Source organism: Drosophila mojavensis, unplaced genomic scaffold (genome assembly GCF_018153725.1).
Source record: "Drosophila mojavensis isolate 15081-1352.22 unplaced genomic scaffold, ASM1815372v1 contig_74, whole genome shotgun sequence".
In the NCBI taxonomy this organism is placed as follows: domain Eukaryota; kingdom Metazoa; phylum Arthropoda; class Insecta; order Diptera; family Drosophilidae; genus Drosophila; species Drosophila mojavensis.
Genome location: NW_025318899.1, coordinates 22,782,485 through 22,800,700, shown reverse-complemented (window position 1 = coordinate 22,800,700; position 18,216 = coordinate 22,782,485). Strand labels below are relative to the sequence as shown.

General features: G+C 38.7%; 1 long non-coding RNA gene across 1 annotated transcript; it reads left to right on the top strand.

Moving 5' to 3' along the window:
• The first annotated feature begins 3,187 nt into the window (after positions 1 to 3,187).
• On the top strand, positions 3,188 to 4,424 carry LOC122757600. The gene is made up of 2 exons (XR_006357697.1): positions 3,188 to 3,330; positions 3,400 to 4,424. It is a non-coding gene; the product is annotated as an uncharacterized LOC122757600 (long non-coding RNA).
• The last annotated feature ends 13,792 nt before the right edge of the window (positions 4,425 to 18,216 follow it).

The window sequence follows — 18,216 nt, the reverse complement described above, 5'->3', positions numbered from 1 at the left end:
GGTGTGGGCACAGCAGCAGTCGCTGCAACAACAACACCAGTAACAACAACAACAACAAAAACTTGGCCAAGAGCCAGACGACGATAGCGCCAGTCGACTGTCGTCTGTCGGCAGTCAGGTCGAGTGAAGGGCCCAAAGCCCAGGGCCCGAAAGTCCAGACCCTGGTTAACTGGCTCCGCATCAAGTTCGTAGTTCGTGCGTGTGCCCCGTCCTTAACCAGCTCTCTCGCTCTCTCTGCATGTGTGCTTGTGTGTGGCATGGTGTGGACGGGCGGTGGCAAGATCGTTTAGCAGCGCGACGGCGCACTTCATTGCCGACTCAGCCCTGCCCACATCAGCCGTGCGCCGCATTCCAGCCAAATTTGCTCGCAACATGAAGAAATTGCTGCTTATTTGTTCGTGCTCTCGTTGCGTTGCGTTGTCGAGATTATTTGTGAACATGGATATGGCTATGTTGCTGTTGTTGTTGTTGTTATTGTTGCTGATGCTGATGCTGTGCCTGGCGCCAGTTTTTGGCTGCCTCAAATGTGGCATTTAATGAAATTTCCCTCCCCGCTTTTGTTTTTATTGTTATGGTTATTGTGTTGCGTTGCGCTGTTGTTCCTGCTTCTTGGGATGTACAAAGGTTTTGGCAGACCCTTAGGGTCTCAAGCTGTGGTCAACGTGTGGAGGTCTTGTAGGGGAGCAGGACGTCTCGCCGCGCCTGGCACTTAGCGACTTGTTATGAATGTTTGCAAAAAGGATTTAAATAAATAAGAAAGCAGAGTTATATAAGAACTAGCTATCTGTCATACATAAAACTCTAGCTTTCACACATGTATATATTTTTGTATATTACTTTTTTTGTTGCTACCTCTCGTAGCTCATCGCATATTCGTTGTGACCCTGCCAGAGCAAAAAGAAGGCCAAGCAACGAAAATCGTTGCTGTTGGCGTTAACGAGACTTTTGACAGGTTGATTCATGCTCACGTCGCTGACTTGGCTTATTTGACCTAAAGTAGGGGTCTGGCCACATACACATGTGCATACATATATGTATATTCATATACATATTCGATCTCTGTATGTGTCTGGCCCACCAGTCAGGCAGTCAACTATCCAACGATCGCCTGTCCATTTGTTTGTTTTTCTTATGGCTTATGGGAGTTAACCCAAAGCAACAAAAACATTTTTATTAATGACCACCGAACGAGCGAGACTGAAACAAGAAAGCAACAACGACAGCAACAACAACGATAGCCGATGCCACACAATTGCAATGGGCGCCAAAAGGGCCACTTGGTTCAAACCCCGATGCAGACACAGACCCAGTCCCAGTCTGAGATCGAGACCCAGACTCCGTCTGCAACCGTTTACATGGGCTGTAGGGGGCAGTTCCAGCGCCAGTTTTGAGTATGTGTTGAAATGTGGTAATTTGTCTCGCTTAGAGACTCGCCAACGTCGCTGCTGCCGCTGCTGGCATTGCTGCTGCCCACACCAAACAAATGCAGCTGATGATCAGCGTTTCATTAATAAAACATTTGTTCGTCCGAAGAGTCCGAGTCAGACCCGACGAGTCGCAGTCTCAGCTCCATTTGACCAGCATGAAGTGGCGTCTTCTAAACGTAGTTACCATTTCCATAATTCATAAATGCCAATGCGAACTGCCAACAACTACTGGTATTGAGTTTTTGTCAATAGTCGGTGATTAGAGACTCGGAACTTTGGCTGCTTCTGCTGCTCTTGCTGCTGTCTCTGCTCTGTCTCCTCCGTCTCCTCTGGCTGCTGTTGTTGCCCCCCTATTATGGCTAGACAAACAATAAATTTCACAGCTTAACGCGATCGCATAATGAGCTTGGCCCGGCTGCGTCTACAAACACAATCCACGACACGATCATCCAAGTTGCAACCAAGTAAACACAACGAGCAACAGCAGCAGCAACAGCAACAGCAGCAGCCGCAGCAACAGATTCAACACTTTTTTCTCCAAGCCAATGAAACTGTTTACTCAGCGCTTCAGTTGCGATCCGTTGGCTGTTGTTGTCTCCCGGACCCGGCTGCCGTTTCATGGAACTGTAAGCGACTTCAATAGAATTAATTTACGCCTCACGTTCACCCCACAGTTATATGTATTGAACTCAGCTCTTCCATCTCCATCTACGTCTACCTCCCTCTCTCTCTCGCTCTTTTGTGGTATTTATAAAAATTATCAATATTATTATGAGCAGTTAGATAATATTTGTGCAGCCAGGTGTTAAAATGCATTTGCATAAACACTTGAAGCGTTGTCATGCCTCATTTGGTCTTTCGCAAACGAAAGACCCACTGCCTCTAGCTAAGCCAACGCATTTCAACAGTTCCCTGATCCAAGGCGAACTCTCAATAATCTAAAGCAGACTTGACGCTTACATTTCTATTAGTATAAGAATTTATTTATTCACTTCATATACGGAGTTACTGGAAATTGTGAACAAGAATGTAGAGATAAATAAATTCGAGAGAGAAGCTCAAAAGCTGATCGTTTCTTTTTAGATTTTCCAACTGGCTTGCCACGCCTTCAACACACGTATTTATAAATATTTGAATTATATATTCCATATACAATATATACCGAATAGTATATTCGATATACTATATTCTATAACAGCATATATTAAAAATATCCTCGATTCCTAAAGAATAATCTGTCTACTAAACTAAATATAGTATTTTCTGATTGTCCACTTGTCTAATGGGAGTTTGGGAAAACTAACCTCTATGAGAGTCCCAACGAATATATATTCCAAATGTCAGACACATCCCAAAACCAAAATATTCCAGTGTATTGGTTGATCACTGTCCATACTATTTTATGTACATACATTTATTAAATATCTATATATTTTTATTAAATTAATGAACTATTAAATTAATAAAATATTGAATATATATTCGAAGATGTTTCACAGATATATTTCATTTCAAATACTTACACACATTAAACTTTAAACAAATTATGGTATTTCAAAAGTGTTAGTATAGTATAAAAACTAAAATCAGTTACATGAAATATAATGTTGAGGACGAAAAATCATATGTTAAATGTAAAATATTTAAAATATTTTCAAACTATTACATTCTAAATATGTAAAAATAGTCTTTTTACTAAACTAATTACTAATTAAACTTGCGAGCAATTCGCATAATTAAACCCTTTTCGACATGATCAAGTATTCCTTAAAAATCTATGAAATATTTTCAGATGAATCAAATGTTTATCAAAATCTTTACAAATGACACCCGGAATATTTTCTGCTATATGTAAAGAATGAAAAAAATACAACGCATGCTCCAACTCAAAATTGCAAAAAATGTAAGGAACAATAAGTTCTAATAAAATATGCGAATAGACAATAGATCAAAGGTAAATCCCATTACACAGCAGTAGCTCCACGCCTCAAAAGAACAGAAAACAGAAAAGGGAGACAGCGAGAGAGCGAGAAAGGGAGACAGTACAGTAAAGCCACCCTAACTAGGAGATGTTACAACTTCACACTAAAGCATTGAAAAAGTGAGGCAGCCAACGCCAGAGGAACCAGGACATTGGCACCAAGCGGCAGCCAGGAGACATCGAATAGAGCCCAGCATGAGGCCAAAAGCCGTTGGCCCGTAGGCAACGCGGCAGCACCAAAAGGCTGCCCAATTTGGCTTAAAATTACGCTACACTGATCAAAGGCAGCTGCGCCCGATAGCGAGGAGCGATGACGATGTCGGGCTGTCGGAATGCCGGGCTGACGGCCCGATGTCGGGCTGACGGACTGATGAGATGCGAGGCCAAGCAAAAGTGCAGTGACGTGTGGATGGTTGGCTACGGGCGGAGAGAGTCGAGCTGAGGCAGTGGCCCGTCAATACAAGCGATAAGCCTCATCTATGTCTTTGACTGGCTGCTATTGATCTCACCTGAGCAGCAACAGCGATAGCGACAGCAACATTACCTGTGATCTATTTTACACGGCAGCGCTCCAGATATCTCAGCCTCTCAACTACCACGGTCTGGCTTGTCAATTGGGCGGACAACGAAATTGTTATGCTTATTACACTGGCACAGCTACCGAAATGTTGGAACTCTCACTCTCCCTCTCTCTTCCTCTCTCTGTGTCATACTCCATCTACCTATGCCTCAGAGACGAGAGAGTTCTCGCGTTGTAGGAGTATGCGGTGCACTTTGAGTTTAGTTGCCGACCGTCGGGGATTATCTCTTTATCAGACTTAATCTCAAGTAGTTAATAAAGTGCGATGCTTTGTACTTTAACCGCTGCCATTGTTCGGCGCTGTCTCTGTCCAGTGGCCAAAGAAGAGGACGCTGCCGCGTTTCGATGAGTGTGCTTCGATGCAGATAATCGTTTGTGGTATGCCGAAAAGATCTGAATATGCATTACCAAAAAAAAAAAAAAAAAAAAACAGAAGTAGAAGAAGCAGCAGTACGGGCGTGATTATCATGGATAAAAAGTGCCTGGACTGGGAAAAATTTAAACAGCCTGTGTATACAGCATGTGAACAAGCATTTTAATTACGCTCGAACATTTTTAATGGTCTTTGCAGGTCCTGTAAGACAACTGATAAAGAAGTCCTATATCTACTAGCATAGATTTAGTATTCAACATTATCTATCTATCTATCCTACTAGCATATCGAAACTGACTTATCAATTTAATATTAGTGAAAGGCCTGTGCAATCACGCCGAATGGATATAACTGCGTCTATCAGTCTGTCTGTCCAACAGAGAGCTTGGTACATCTGTCTTTCCGTCCACCCGTAAGATCTTCTCAGATACTAGGTAGAAAGAAAGAGGCTCGAATTCGATCTTTCATGAACAAATGTATTGTTTCTCCTACACAAAATTCTTGCATACTTTCATAACATAAATTACTCATATTACTCACACAGCTAACCTTGAATAGCAATTGTAACAAATCGCATATAACAGAATTTGTTCGGAGCAAATGAAAACTGTTCTTAATAAATGTGTTCAAGAATAAATTATTTTTTAAATATTTGAAAATAATAGAACCCGTCATGTTTAATAATTCTAGATATTAAGAAAATACCAATGACAATTTTAGTAATAATAAATATTTAGTAGAGAATAAATAAATATAATCATAGCATAAATCCGAAACCCAATCATTCTCAATAAATATAATTTCTGATATTTCCTTTTGAATATCTTAGGTTGGTTGATGTGTACATTTTTAAAATGCAATATATATAATTTCATTAAACATCCACAAAATTAGGTTCCCGTCTGGTACTCCCATAACGCTCCAAGATCAAAATTGTGATCGTTAGCAGCTGTTTGGATGGGATCCATTACGAAAGTAAACAGTTAGACAAACAGATGACAACATTCCTTCAATTGTCCCCGCTTGGGCTGAACAATGATCTCGAATTGTCAACAATGGCAAATTGATTGTTATCCTTTAACCAAACCTCTTGTGGTGAACCCAAATCCCATTTGCGACAAACAATTTAAGCGAAAATTGTTTAAGCAGCAGTAAAAATAAACCAAAACCAAGAGAGACTGCAGCCATACGCAGGCGAAAGAAAGAAGTCTCAGTTGAATGCGAAGGCAGAGGCAAATCCTTTGAGCAAATCTTTGCTGAGAACAACAAACGACATGCTCATTCTCTTGTCTCCTATATATCTCGTCTCTAGTCTCTTGTCTCTTGTTTCTTGTAGTGAAATGAAAACAAACCCAAAAATGGGATCTTAAAGCCTGCGACAAACTGTAAAAACAAATTGCATTTTGTTTCAATTATACAAGGATTACACATACACAGATGTATGCATGTGTGCATGCGCGCATGAGTAGAGTGATCCAGATTCCATAGTTGAAGTCTCAAGTGGGTTGGCTTGGACAATTTGCACTTGATTCTTAAGTAGGTGATTTCTATTATGCGAGACATTAGCTGTCATACAAACGCCCTATTCAAACCTAAGGGCACGCCACACAACCGGCCCGAGCACTTGATTAGCATCTGAATGCATTTGAATACGTACCGAGGGAGGATGCCCGTGCGCATGTGACCATAAAATCTCAAGTACCTCGGCCATTGTGCGCGTAACGCCGGTGCCAGCCGGGCGAACAGGTAGGACAATAAAACCGCAGACTGCAGCTTTTCATTTTTCCAGCCCGCAGCGTCGTCAATGGTCTGGCCGCTGGGAAATTCGCTGGAATTTCCACCGGGCCAACGGGCCGCCGGCCCAGTTGATGTGCCATAAAATTATGGTGGCCCATAAAATTCATTAATCGCTGCTAAATGCGCGTCATTAGTCAACACGCGGCGGCGCAGGCGCTGCACTTTTCCAGGAAGCACTCGCGGCAGGCACCACGTTCACCTTCCTCCCTCTGCCTCCTGCCTCGTTCTCCTTCCCCTTTCCCTTCCCGGGCGACAAGCGCGTCGCGTGAAAATGGTGATTAATGCTCTTAGTGCGTGGATTTAATAAGGATCGCACGCTCGCTCGCCAGCCGATCAACAGGTAGCCCAAAACGGAATGGAATCGGTCCTGGAAAGTCCCTAATAAATGCGATTGATAAAGGGCGCTAGAGGCATGGCAATAAATAGTTACTCTGAATTCCAATAAATTAATTATATTTTATGGAGCACATCTTGCATATTGATATTCAAAGACTGTCTATAATTAGTTATTAATTATTATATAATTTATTGTGCAAAGGATACGTGCAAGGGATTCGATTGAAAAATACCTTCATCATGATCTTAGAATGACGTTTCTCATTTCTCTGTATAATTATACATATTGTGTATAAAAACAGATATAATAATAAATATATGATAAATACAATAAAAAGCAAAATAATATATAAAGTACTAGGTTGATCTGAAAAGAAAAGAAAATAGGAAAAATAACTTTGATTATAAAGATTTTTTTATTTTTATTTATTTAAATATTCCAAACACAATTTCAATAGGATCTATTATTGAAAGTAGCTTTAGATCCTATACATGGTATGTACTTTTATGAAAAGTCAACTAAAGGATCTGCTATTAATCCGAATATCTGAGTACTCAACATTTTTCATTCACATTCTTAAATGTGTAAGGCCAGAATACAGAAACTCACATTATGAATCAGAATGAAATTTTTACTATTAATTTGGAAAAGTTGCTTAGAAAAACCAACATAGCTTAATGATATTTCTTGTTACATTCAACATTTTGAATAATCCTAAAATATATAATATACCCTAGTTCAATACATTGCTACTACTATTATTATACCTATACAAATTAGTCTTTCAATATTGTCTCTCAAACTATGCCTGCGAGCTACCAACGAAATAAATATAATAATTAGCAAAGAATTTGTGGAATTCTGTTAAGTAGGCTCTAATTTCATTTTAATAACTTAATAAATGCCAGAACTTTCTAAGAAAATTATTATAATGACAGAAGACAGGCTGAGACAACGAGAGTCGAGCTCTCTGTCTATGCACTTCAAACGCGATTCCGTTCGACACCAAACAAACAAACGAGAGGGAGGGGTATGGTAGAGGCACGGCTTGGTGCTTGGGGCAAGCACACACACACACACACACTCATATACACAGCAGTAGCAACAAAAAATGTGTCTACTTCATTCATAAGATTTTTTAGTGGCGCCTGGCGCCAACATTTTTCTCTTGCGTGCTGCAAGCACGGCAGCTCGAGTGTGTGTGTGTGCGTGTGTGTGTGTGTATGCGCTTGACTGCGCCTCGAAGCACTTGACTTGTAGTGCCAACATTTTCATTAAGTCAAATGTGCCACGTACCTCCCAAATAAAAGAGAGAAAGAAAGATTTGCTTCTCGATTGTCGCTGGGCCCGCGGCGGGCAGCGCTTAAATGCACTTCGTTGATTTAGCGTATCGCTCATAATTTGTCTTTATAGTTATGCATTAGAGCGCGACGTGGTGCGGGGTACAGGGCAGGGGGTGTGGGGCACGGGGCATGTGGCTTGCGGCTTGCGGCATTCTGCCTGATAAGTACAGAGCCGTAGCCCAGCAGCTGCAACTGGCGCTTATCAGCAATGGCAGCGGAAACCGAAAGTGAACTGCAATGAGTAGCAGGAGCAGCAGGAGGAGGAGGAGCCGCAGCAGCAGCAGTAGCTAGAAATGTCAACTGTGCCGCAGCGCGTGGCGCCACGTCTGAACTACTTACAAACAGCAGCATAGATAGCCCGAGAGCTGAGCTGCCATTGTTGTGCTCCCTCATAATGGAAATTTTAAGAGCCGCCATAACAATATTTTTGGTATATTTTGCCAAATTGGGCAAGCTGTTAATTTTAGTACAAATTCGGGTCAAAAATAGCTGAGAAGCTCCAAACCAAAATATTCCATCTGCCCACGCAAATATTTTTCGTCGCCTTTGCCGAATCATCGTGTCTATTCCAGTTCACAGATGTGCGAATTCATGTTTATTTACTTTCAATACCCTGCATGTATTTGAAAAGGGTTTAATTACGAAGCATGTCAGTAAGTATGTAACAGGCTAAGAAAGGCAATTGCAATTAATTCATATGATTCCTGATGATAGACATAGTCAATGGATATCATTATAAAAATGTATCAATATAAGAACATATCAATGCATCAACTTATTAATATATTCTTAAACCAATATATCAATATGCAGTATATAAATAGATTAATATACAAATATATCAATACCAATAAAAACAAAACCATTATACCCTGATTTCCCATTGAAAATGGGTTCAGGGTATAATAATTGTTAATTTATAAATATATCAAAATATTACACCCATATATCAATATGTTAAGGATTAAACACAGGGTATATCGGAGTCGTGTGTCGTGAGCCACTCAAACGCGTGCTTCTATTTTTTAGTCTTTTGTAATTTGTTTCCAAGTTTGCATTTGGAATTTGGGCACAAGGGCTCATGGGTCGCTGCGTTTCCAGAAGCGCTACCAACTGTTGACACTTTCAATTCGAATGCAAAAGTCTCGAGTCGAACGATCCGAATGTTCAGTCCACCTGCGGTCGCTGTTAACAATTTTGTGATTCTCGTATGTAAATGTTGTTTAACGACTCTATATGAATTCGTATGTAGTATTCGTATATTTATTGTGTCGCTGATTGAATATGCAAATGCGTTTTCACACGTTCAACACAGGTAAATAGACTTGTGTCCAACGGTTCCTATCCAGATTGGAATATATAAAGTGCCACTCAGTGTATTTGCTGCACTCTGCCCCCCCTTTGATATGCCTGGAGGCTGGAGTTCACTTTTGCTTCCCATATAAATATTTACTTAATTCCTTTGGGCGTTTGTCGCTGACCTACAGCAGGCACCCAGTTTCCTGGGCGTGCAGGTGATAATGACAGCTCCCATGCCACATTTTGCTGCACATATAAAAAATTAATATTACCTAATAAATCTGTCAAAAGTATGGCTAACTGCACATCAACAGCAACACACAAAAAAGGCTGAGAGAAATATATATATTTTTTTTTCTTAGGTAATTTATTAAAAGCTCAAATTTTAAGGAACAGCGATTTTTATATACTCTATGAATATGGAATATGGGTAGTTAATATATATAGGAAATATTTAATTAAAAGGTTCTAGTAGCCAGGACTTTATTTCATATAAACTCTATCGTTTAATAAATAAATCAAATATATTTGTGGATTACTATCCACATATACTATATCTTCTATTGAAACAAGTATGAATATACAAATAATACTATAATAATAAATCAATGAATAAATAATAATAAATCAATGAATAAATACAGTATTAATCTCATTGATCTATTAATCCAGGTGTCGTTCAACACTTTTCTTATGAATTTCTTATAGCCTATTCACTAAATCTATAAAAATCAAACTTTATATATTATATATTTAACAATTAGCTGTATCGATAAGAGTATTTGCGGATCAGAGAGTGTATTTCGAGTTCTGTGGCCTGAGTATGCAAAGATTCGGGCAGTAGGGCGCGGCTGCGCTAACCGGGCGGTCAGACGGTAAGTTATTTTTTTCCCAGACGTTTACCTGTCAAATGTTGCACTCGCACACGAAAAATGATGGAGTGAAGAGTTTTAATTTTATGACGCAGCAAAGGAGAGAGAAGCCTGGGACAAAGTAGATGAAGAAGAAGGAGGAGGAGACGGAGACGGAGACAGAGACGGAGACGGAGTCGCAGCCGATGATGATGGCGCCAAGAAATTAACGAAACGCGCCATAATAAACACAAGATGCGGAATGACGGCAAGCACGGAGCGAGTGGAGGCTGTAGGATCGCTGCTGTAGATCGCAGATGCACAGCAACACAACTGCTGTGAGTGTGGGATCCTGGTCTGGCCTGGTCTGGGCTGTCAGTGGGCGTTGGCGGTGAAGGCGAAGGTGCTGGTGGGAATCAGGCATGGCTAATCTATTAAGTATGCAGTTAGGCTATTAGGTGCTAGCTTATCTGGCAGCAGCATCGATCTTGTTAGTCGCTTTTAATTGGCTGTGAAAGGTTCGGCTTTCAGCTTCAGTTTCAACTACAGTTACGGCCACAGCTTCGGCTTCAGCTCCGGCTTCAGTTTCAGTTCATTCAATAAAATAGCTTCATCTGCATAACGCAAACGGCTAAACACTTTCCCACCAAAGTCCATTGACATTATTCGACTGCTCATTTATCGGCAGCAGACACAGCGCATGCGTCCCCAGACACACACACATATATATAATATATATAGACATAGATACGTATATAAAAACCGATACAAGATCGTATCTCACAATCAGTTACAACAACAAGCCTATAAATTGCCGCAACCGCAACGCATACGCTCGATCGATCCATAGTTAATTATGCCTCCGAAAAAAGGTAAAAAAAAACAACCAAAAACCAAAAATTAAAACAAAAAAAAAACTAAACATTTTTACGAGCGAAATTTGTAATCATTGCCACATTCATATGCAAATGGATTTCCTCCATGTGCCTAGCTGTGCAACAGTATTTGTATCTGTATCTGTATCAGCATCTGTATCTGTATCTCTGTTTGTATCTGTGTGTGTGTGTGTGTGTGTGGCTGAAATGTATCTGTAACTAAGCGCTAAGGGCCAGCTGCTGCTCGAACGGCAGCTACGCGTCTGTCGCTTCTGTGCTGTCTTGGCCTTTGTTAAGGCGGCCCTGTTTTTGGTGTTAAAAGTACCGTATTGTTTGTCCATGTATGCCAACTAAAAGTCTACAAAAATTATAAAAAACGAGAAGCAACATGCTGTGCGACTTCACTCCAGATAGCGATAAGCAGGCGTGTGTCCCAGAGTTTAATTTATTAAAGGTTTCAACTCTCTTTCTCTCCCTCTCTCTCTCTATCTCCCTCTCCCTCTCTCTCTATCTCCCTCTCCCACTCTCTCTCTCTCTCTGTATATTTTGTGTGTGTTGTCAGCGAAAAAGCCAAACATAAATTCCAGATGCGACATCTTCAAATTTCTTCTTTGACTCTTAGCTTAGCTTCCAGCTGTCGCTTCCTCTCGCTCCCTCTGCCGCACGCCCCCTCTCTCGGTCTACTGATCTATGTAGGCTCTTGCACGGTAGCAGCTAAGGTTGTGAAAAAGCTTAAATTTTAATCAAAATTAGATCTTTATCTGCTGCAATTTATTTGCCTTTTGAACAAATATTTTCATGCTTTTCGCTTTCGCCTTATCTCGTTTCACTTCTTCTCTGACAATGTATGTGCGTGTGTATGTGTTTTGGGCTAATTGTAAATATTTGAGCTTTTGACGCCTTAGATGAGAGGCTGAGTCTGAATTGGAGACACAATAAAAAAGAAGGCCCATTGCAGTGGTGGCATAAATTGTTCTCGCTTTGAGTAATGGCCGTGTGTCTGTTGACTTAACGCCATATTTGTTATACCCCTTAGATAATACGAAAAGCGGAAGAATAAGAAGTTTCAGAAGAAACCATTTTACTTCTGAATTATATGGAACCGTAAAATATATCCTGAACTAAATGGAAATTATATGATTAATAATAATATATAGAATTTATAATACTGGGTATCTTTTCTTCTATCATTCGTGCATCGCAACAACCTATATTGATTGAGAGCCATAAGATTATTCCTATATAGTATACACATACGTAATTGTATAGACTCTATCGTCTTCTTACAAGTTGAAACTTTAAGATGCAATAAGACATAGTCGAGCCTAATAACAACTGAGTATCTTGTTCTATCATTCCATATTGATTTAGAATCATAAGATTATTACTATATATACATAATAGTCTATTATCTATAGTCTTCATACAAACTGAAAGACTTAATAACACAGAGTCGAGCCTACATATTTACTACAGGGTATCTGCTGTTCTATCATTCTTGCATCACAGATTGTTACGGCTTGCCTTAAGCATATTTTAGGGTTTCGTGTACTTGATATCGGTAGCGTCTTCTCACTTCTGTCGCCAGATTCTAGTCTAGTTTTATGATATCTTAAGTCCATTAGCTTTGTTATACCAACAATAAAGATGCTGTTTTACCTTACGGCTTAGCATGTTTTTGAAGTAATCTTGATATGTTATTGAAAACCTTAAGTTCTGTCAAGAATATTAGATTGAAAGTCCAAGAAATTAACCAATTTAATTTTTATGTAAATTCCTTTAAGATTATTCAGATATTTGTTAGACAATCCAATTGCCAGCCTAGAGTCAAGTTCCAGCTAATGCAGACAGATACGCTTCGTGGAAGTGCGTGCTCCATAAAAGCGAAAGTCTTGACGCCATTAAAGCAATCAACAACAACAGCACTGAGGCAACAAGTGTCAACGAGTGACTAGTGCCATAAGTACACATAAAATTAAATGAAAAAAAACAGGAGAAGCAATAAAATGTCGAGATATACTCAGTAGAAGCAGCAGCCATGGCACAGCTAGTCAAATAAGAGCAGATGATGATACGAGAGGCATTGGCCAGCATAAACAAATGTCCAACACAAGTCAAGATAGATAGTGTAGGGCAAGGGAACGAGGGCAGGAGCCGGAGCTGGAATTGGAGTTTGAGTTTGAGTTGGCTAGGCTGTGCAAGAGATTAAGGCATTTCCTATTTGACGTCAAACATGTTTTTAGAAGGTTTGTTCGTTTTCATTTTTTTATCAAGCCGCCTAGAGCATTGTAATTGCGCACTCATGCCCGCTGCCCTGGACCAAAGAGGGAAAGACAGAGACGAAAAGATAGTGAGAGAGAGAGAGAGAGGGAGGGGCTGAGACATAGAGAGGGATTGTGCGACAACAATTACCCCGCGGCTAGCCGGTCAGCTAGCTACTCAATCAAAGCCAAAACACCGACACAATAGCCGAGTGGAGAAAATAAGGTAGCCAAAGAAGCCGTCAAATTGTTACGCATAATGGATGTTTTTATCAGGCGAAATGATTTCTTGACTACTGGACTTGGACTCTTACTGGGACTCCGACTTGGATTTGGCTTTGGATTTGGATTTGGGCAGCGACTTGGCAGACAGATATGGATTCAGATTCAGAGTTTTGGGTCGGCTTTTGTTGGTCGATCTGGGCCATTGTTATGCTATTATTGTATTTGTCGGCGATCTGTTGACTTGGCTTTGATGTCAACAGTCATAGCGCGTGGCCATTGAACTTTCAACCGAATCGAAAATCGCATATTAATGAATTGATTTAACCAACAAAGTGAATGCCAAAAACCATACTTAGCGAGCTGATTAGGCCAGCTGCCGATCACATTTAAATCGAGCGATCGAGCGATCTCGTTATTATTACACACTGCACTAAGCCCTGTTCCAACAGTTCGAGCCATTCAAGTGCCAGCTCATTGAGCAGCGAAGGTAAATAAACAAATATTATTGTCGAAAAATATAAATACACGGCTATAAATGTATACATACACACACATATACATATATATATTTATAAATATATGCAGATTCTTTGGCTCCCAGAGAGACTGTGAACGATGTTGAAGAATGCCAGCAGAGTAAGCAGAAACAAAAAAATAACCGACTCTCCAGTAGCACTTGAATTCTGAATATATGTATAATATTGTAATAACTCAAGTGTCTACACAACAGAAGCGCCTCTCAGCGCGTCGCGTCGCCGGCAACTTTAGCACTTAAGTTGAAGTCTGAAGCGCGTAAAGTCGAAACAGTCAGCCAGTCGGACAACCCGTTAGCCCCTCCGCACCTCCGTCTCTCCGACCGTTCGTCTTAGGCTCGGTTTTGGGCCGTATTTGCTTATGATAATTTGAGAGCAAACAGCAATCGACAGTGGAGCAGAGGCAATGGATGTTAAGGAAAGGTAAATCTTGTCTCGCCATAGGTCGTGAATGTGCAGAAAGACAAAAAGCGAAACACACGATTAAACACCTCTCAATTATATACACATACATCTTTATAGATAGATACATATATGAGTATGCTGTGGGGTCCCGCACAGAGGTCTTGGGGCTACCTGTACCATCCGACGCTAAGTGGGCCGGCTGCTATGCCCCATTGTAGTCGCCTAGCTACAGCTACAGACCCACATGATTATGATGCCTTTTGCTTGCTAAATCTTATTTTTAACTGTCTCCGATCAGAGCTATCATATTATATGATCGCCCATGCTTATACCCTGTAAAGTGGAATAACACATAGCCTGGTTGTATATGTATAGATATCGTTAATTATATCCTATAAAATGATATGCCACATGACAAGTCAGTATGTATAGATATCGCAGATATGAAATACAAACGAATTTACCTATTAAAGATATAATTTAAATAGAAGATACGAAGCATATACCCTATTACATACTCTTCTTTAGCAATATTTTAGGTAGAAAATAGAATAATACTATTCCTATGGATGCATAGATTTGAAGATGTTAATTAAATTAATTTTGAAAACTCAATATACTAGGGTACAGCTAGATCGTTCAGTTGTGAATGCAGTTCAAATAGTTGTTGCTGTCGCCTTGTTGATTGAGTGACTTAATTTGCATACAAAAGTAGATTTACATGCCTCAGCCAGACAGACAGTTGAGCGTCAACAAGTAAGCATTGGGCTCATCCTCCAATCTTCAATTCCCATCATCCGTCCTCTGTCCGCTGTCCTCTGTCCTCCGTGAGGCTGGTGCTGTAACCATGTAGATTCAACAAGTGGCAGCCGTTAATAGTCGCTTGGGAGCTGAGCGCTTGTTCAATCAACAATCGAGTAGCTAAAAGTTTAAATCAATAAATTTTGGCATCTGTTCACTCAAAGCCCACAATGAAAACCAATAAAATGGGAAAAGTACTGCCTGAGCACTCGTTATATTTTCCATGGAAAATTACATGAACTTCGCAAGGCTGTTGTATGCTAATTTTAATTTGAATAGTCGTGCGAGAACAAGGCGCGTGCTCAACGCAGTTTTACGTCTAATTTTAGAATATCGAAGCCTCTGAACTACCAATTTATTAAAATACATGTGTAAAATATGAATATAATAGTACAATGCGTTTGTTTATCGTTCTAAGCAAAATGGTTAATATGCAACTCATATTTCTATGTCATTAAGCAAAACAATTAATTGTTAAACAAATTCTTAAAATTGATTGAATTGAATCTTAAGACGACTCTGAGAAGGAAGTACTTCAGATATTGAATATGAATGATCAATTAATTTATTAAATTTCTCTATCTCATGAAAGGTTGTACCGAACTCGATTAACAAATATTTCTTTTAGTTTAATTAAACTGAATACTGAACTGAGGAGGAATTTAGACTTGATGTTTTGCATTCAGTTCTTTTAGCTTGATGTTGACTATCTATTAATTGGATAGTTTTTGGATAGTTATTTCGCTACTCAGTTCAGGTTTACAGAAAACTAATGTATATTTTAAATTATAAGATTTTCAAATAATTTAAATCTAATATAATTAATTTTAAAATATTTTCTTTTTTATCAAAAGCATTAAAATTATATTAGTAATTTTATTTATTTATTTATTTATTTTAATTTGATACTTTTCACTTACTATTTTATACTCAATATTAAATGATTGTATTAATAGTCATTCAATTTTTTGGTAAATATTTATAAACTTCTTTTCAGGTTGATTAAGATCGCAGTATAATCTATAAAATAGCTACAAAAGGATCAATGGGATATATACAGAATATATAGCCAACACTAAAGAAAATAGGACTGAAAATTACTTAAATAAACAAAATCAGGAAGATCAGGAATATTTAAATTGATAAGGAACTGAATTGAATTGAATTGACTCAAATTTCAAATTTTGATTTTAATATTTATTCTATTTATTAAAAATTTTATTTCAATAAAATATTATATTATATAATAAAAATATTCCTTATATGGTTTATTAAACTATACAAATATTAAAGCTATCTATATATTTAGGTTTTGCTTTTCCCTTTTCATATACATTAAATTATTTATTCAACTGAATACAATTGTAGATCTTTGGCATTTGTTTTTCCATTTTCACGTTTACCTAGAGCAATATCAAGTCAAGTATCATGTCAGTTATCGTGTCTATGCTGATAAACTTGGTATTTAAATGAAATACATTCCTGCCTGAGTCAGCTGTAAGGAATGCAGCAAGGAGAGCTACGAGAGCTCGAGCTACCTGTTGGGCTGCCGAGGCCGCCCCTGATACGAAACGGAAGTAGGCCCTAGAGCATTAGTCAAACAGCAGGCAGATAATTTTGAGCAACACCAATTAGCTTAGTGCTGACAAATTGCACAGCTATTGGCGAGCTCGTCTCGCAGGCCTAGATCCGGGCTGGTCAGCAGGCAGGCCTGCAGACAGAGAGACGGACAGACAGACAGATAGATGGAAAGAGACGAACCTTTGGCTAATTGTTTGCCCAATGCATATGGAAAGAGGAACCGGAAGCGTGCGCGACCAAATGTGAAAACACGAGGCATAAATTAACGCAGACACGCATATGGGTGCGGTGCGGTGCGGTGCCTTGAGTTGACTGCTGGGCAGAGGGTATCTCCATATACTATGCAGACGTAATTTGGGCGAAACGCCAATGCCAACAGCCAACAGCCAACAGAATACAGCGAACAGCGAACAGCTAATAGTAAATTAATTTCTATCGCTTATCGCCGCTGGCTGCCACAACATAAGCCCAAGTGGATGTGTCAGCCAGTAAAGTGCTGTGTAAATTAGCTGGCAGAACTATTTATCATGCAAACTCAAGTATTTCGCAGTAGTGCAGGACAGTCAGATAAGAGCCCAAAGCTATGGCAATGTTTAATTACTTGAGCCAGCCTAACGGAAGTGGTTCTGTTTGCCCAGAGATTGGAGCTGCAATATTTGCCCTGTATTATGGCTGTGGATATACGAGATGCTGGCACTGAAAGCGAAAGTTATTCTCTTGTGTTAGCAGCGATCGCAGGTGGCGTATACTTAACACTAAAGCTAAAGTTCAATCCAACAATATGATTAATTTAATTAGTTTCCAACAGATGCTCAAACATATTTGCTTTATTAGCGAATATACAAATTTTAATTGTATATAATACTAACTGCGTAAATAGATCTAAATACTAGATATATATACAGGGGTGTTCATGAAAATTGAAGTGCTGCATACCAGACTGAATCTAATAATATCCTAGAGATATATCAAATACAATTATTTTGTATATGCATTAAAGGGAACTAAAATTAAATACTATATATTGTGCATTATAGTGCCTGACTTACATCTTTTAAATTTATTAATTATATTGTAAATATAAAACAATTTGAAAATTAATTTTATTTTATAGCATATTCATTAAGCACATAAATAGGTTTCTTTGAAAATTCATTTGATATATTAGTTAATTAGTTTGTCGATATTAAAATATTTTTGAGCGGCTGTATGACATAAAAATGTATATATATTTTATATATAATTATCTACTTCTAAAATTATATTTTGTCTAGAATAATTTACTAAAAACTAATATTAATTTTTAATGACATCTAAAAACAAATCAATCATTTATAATGCTTGATTAATTTTGTAGAGTAGTGTGGACTCAATGTAAAATTATAAACGTTTGCTTTATAAACGTTTTGAAAATAAATAGGCTATTAAATTAAATAAAAAATGGTATGTTTTAACAAATAAATACAAAATATTTGAGTATATTTGACAGGAAAATAAAATAATAAAGGAAACAAATTACTCACGGCTATTGAATAATAATATAATAC